Genomic DNA, 4395 nt, shown 5'->3' with positions numbered 1-4395 from the left:
GGCGGACCATCGTTGTCAACCTTTTTATTTTCTTTTTATCCAATTTTTTTTTTTTTTCGTGTCTTTTTTTTCGTTTTCATTTTTAATTTTTTTTTTAATTTTAATTTTTTTTTTTCATTTTTTTTTTTTCAATTATTTTTATTTTTTTTCACAACTATTTTTTTATTTTCGCTTTTTCATTTTATTTTTCAATTTTTTTTAAATTTTACGCGTGACAACGATGGGCCACCATAGACGTGTCATATTTGGATATGGCTTTATTTTCACTCTCGCAATATAATTATTTATCCAGATTATTACCAAATTCACCTCACACAGATGCCAGAAGCGTATTGTAGACTCACATATAATAATAAAACTACTTTCTAAGACTTTTATATACTGTGATACTCAGATCTACGAAGACAGATATGTTTGGAGATGAAGAATACTGGGATGTTGAATATCCTGCAGAAGTACTATCTTCAACTACTAGCCAAGCTAATACCAACGGTAACTACAACAATGGAATTGAGTCGAACAAATCGTCAGGAAATATTGGAACATCATTTAGGTACAATAACGAGCACCACGATATAAATGGAGAAAGCATTGGAAACGGCTTTGACGAAGAAGATTGGGATGCTGATCCTACATGGATTAGGAACGACAACAATTGTTCTGATAACAGCACTGCGAAACAAACGAATAGAAAATCAAATTTCGGTAATGAATCTCTCACTACAGGGCGAAATAATTCAAATCACGGTTTTGGTGATATGGCGGGAAACGACAACAGAAGAAACTATTCGACGACTGTGACTTGTTACAAATGCGGTGAAATCGGTCATATGTCAAATAACTGTGAAAATTTGCCCAAACAATTTGACGACAACCAAAGGAGGCCCCGTAGAGCTTGCTATAAATGTGGCGACGAAACCCATTTGGCTAATAACTGTCGCTCCACGGAAACTAACGAAGATCAGCGACAGAGAAAAGTTACTTGTTATAAATGTGGCAAAGACGGCCATATATCACGTGATTGTAAGAATCAAATTTCGAGTCGTAATTGTTATAAATGCGGAGAAGAAGGCCACATTGCCAATGACTGCAATACTGCAAATTCAGATTACAAACAAAAAAATCGCCCGCCACCGTATATCCCTCCACCCCCGTCAGAAGATGATGACTTGATATTTTCTGCGATTCCAACTGGAATTAATTTCAATAACTACGATTCAATACCGGTAGAAGTTAGCGGAGTCAACGCTCCCTCTCATATTAATACCTTCGACGAAGCAGAATTGACTCAAACAATCCGCACTAATGTGTTCAAGTCCAAGTACCTCACACCAACGCCTGTTCAAAAGTATAGCATTCCAATCACAAACGCCGGAAGAGACTTGATGGCGTGTGCCCAAACTGGGTCGGGTAAAACAGCTGCATTTTTGTTGCCTGTCTTGTCTGGGATGATACGCAGCGGTTTACAAACAGCTCAATTTTCTAAAAGGCAAACTCCTCAAGCAATTGTGGTAGGACCTACGAGAGAACTGATTCGTCAAATCTTTGATGAAACAAGAAAATTTTCTCGTAATACTGGTATAAAACCTTTCATGGCGTATGGTGGAACAGCTATTAACAATCAACTTGAAATACTCACTAGGGGATGCAATATCCTAATCGCCACCCCTGGTAGGTTGCAAGACCTCATTAGAAGAGATAGAATCGGACTTGAATATGTTCAATATTTAATCCTTGACGAAGCGGATCGAATGCTCAGCATGAACTTCGAAACAGCCATTCGTGAATTGGCAAGCGCGCCAGGATTTCCTGATAAAACAAATAGACAAACTTTGCTCTTTAGTGCAACTTTTCCTGATGACGTACAAAAATTAGCGCATGATTTTTTAAAAGAAGATTTCATATTTTTGGCCATAGGTCGCATTGGTGGCGCATGTACGGATGTCACTCAACATGTTTTAAAAGTGGATCAGGATGACAAGCGGGAAACATTGGTTGAACTTTTAAATGACGTGCCCGCTACGGGAGCAAAGACTTTAGTGTTTGTCGACACTAAACGCAATGCTGATTTTTTAGCCAGTTTTCTCTCACAAGAGGAATTGCCTACAACAAGTATTCATGGTGACAGACCTCAACGTGAACGTGAAATGGCATTACGGGATTTCACAACGGGAACCTGTCCTATTATGATTGCTACGTCGGTTGCTGCAAGAGGTTTGGATATTCCTAAAGTGGAACACGTGATTAACTACGACTTACCAAAGGAAATTGACGAATATGTTCATAGAATCGGTAGAACGGGAAGATGTGGAAATCTGGGTCAAGCGACTTCCTTTTATTGCGAATTTAAAGACGGAGGTATTGCGCGACCTCTTGTTAAGGTTCTTAGAGATGCCAATCAAATTATACCAGAATGGTTGGAAGAAAATGCCGCCAATTCTATGGAAACAAGTCATGGCGCCAACAGAGGGCGTTTTGGGGCTCGGGATGCAAGGCGTGGCCGCGGTAGGGGACATCAATTATCACGGCAATATACCCCGACGAATCGTGAACCAAGAGAAACGTTTAGTCAAAATGGATGGAATTCAGAAGTCCAATCGCAATTTGGTTCGGATCAATATGCTGAGGTTGATAGATTTAATCCTCGGGATAACACAGATTCGAATCAGACGGATATTATGGCAGGATTTGGAGAGGAATCTTGGGATTAATTACCATACACTAATTTTTTTTTACGTGTCTGATAATGACAATATCGGCTGGTGCATTGATTTATTTTCACGCTCATCCACATCAAGTATATATACAGTTTGTAATATCATGTGAACGATACTTTTCCCAAATGCCTAGATGATAAATCTGCGGGATTTCCGTTATTCCAAGCTTTGTCAAAACCTTCAACTCATTAGTAATATATATGTTACTTTTCTCTAATCTATTTCTGTTTTTACACTCTGATTAACGCGACATGCTTATTGATCAAGGTTATGCATGCGATGGCGTGACATCTTTCGAAATATTAACCATGCACTTGCCAGGTTTTAAGTTATGTCCAAGGTTGTTGCTTGGTAATCTTGCACTGCCAATTCCATAGGTAATCTGCATTTTATTTTAATCAATTTCATGAAATTTGTGTTTGTTGTCGAAAATGTAACGATGTGATTAATATTATTCTCCGTAACTGCAACACATGTTTGATTATTGAGTCCTGGTCCGGGATAATATATATTTCTCTGCCTATGCTTATTAATCGATATACTTGCTTTAAAGGGTATGGACACTGTCAAGTTTAAGAGTTGTATCAACTATGCGTTATTGTCAGTCAATGTCTTGATCTTAATCTATTAATAAGCAGGCAAATATTATTTGCCTCGAGATGGTTTGATGAAATCAATTTACAAATAAGAAATCGTAAAGAGTGGGCAAATTAAAGACTCATAATAAAGCAATTCATAGACAACATGCATATTTTTATGGATCCAAATAAAGAAATAACTAGACATGGGATAAAACTAATTTTGAGTTTCAGATAAATACAAATTATCAGCATTAAAAGCCGTGATAGGAAGATCTTTTGCCTGAAATGACTAAACTAAAGCTGGGATTCGACGAAAATGACTCATTTTGGCTTTAAAGATAATCGTGCGCAATTCTTTGAAATGAAAAAAAAGTTACCCCAAAAAATATGCCGCCCTGATATGATAATAAATCAGACAATCCTATCCTGAAAAACCAAACCCGCGGGCATATTGCACACATCGTGAATGGGAAGTAATGGCATGTACTCTATTTCGTAATTTCAAATGGATTATGGATTAGAAAATTCGACACATTTGAAAAGTAGACACATTTATTTCTTGTAATGTTGACACGTTAGCACGAGCGCATCAAGGCTATTATCACTGAGGCGACTGCCGATATTTTTTACAAAGTAGCCAGCACACCAGCTGAAAAGTATGTTCAGCCTCAATTGTGTATTCTGGATAGCCGTGACTCGTAAGTACATCGTAGATATTTTCAGCACCACTTCTTTCTACACCACAAGAAAAGTCAGACACAGAAAATCCACCTGTGTACTTCGATACCGTATACAAGTTAAAATAGGTTTAGCAACGTGAAGTTATGGGCCTCCGCGAGATTTCGTTTCGGGATCCATAAAATCCGCGGAATGAAGTTGATACGTTTTGCTGAAAACGCCGCCAAAAGGGCAGCAAACAGTTACCTCCTACATATTACAGTCCTGCAGTCTGAAGTAATTTTGGAATCGGGACGTAAAAAGTGGTCGAATCCAGGGATCCCAACTCCACTCTTTAGAAAATGATGCCTATTCACATTCTTCATCCCCTCAAGTGCCACCAGCTAGCTCTTTCAAGTCGTATCCGCATTGTTGGATTG

General features: G+C 38.2%; 1 pseudogene; it reads left to right on the top strand.

Moving 5' to 3' along the window:
* Window positions 1-251: 251 nt before the first annotated feature.
* LOC120338342 (ATP-dependent RNA helicase DDX4 pseudogene) lies at window positions 252-3460 on the top strand (annotated as a pseudogene).
* The last annotated feature ends 935 nt before the right edge of the window (window positions 3461-4395 follow it).

Source organism: Styela clava, chromosome 10, assembly GCF_964204865.1.
Source record: "Styela clava chromosome 10, kaStyClav1.hap1.2, whole genome shotgun sequence".
Lineage (NCBI taxonomy): Eukaryota > Metazoa > Chordata > Ascidiacea > Stolidobranchia > Styelidae > Styela > Styela clava.
The sequence above is the reverse complement of the archived record's forward strand: the minus strand, read 5'-3'. Positions and strand labels throughout refer to the sequence as shown.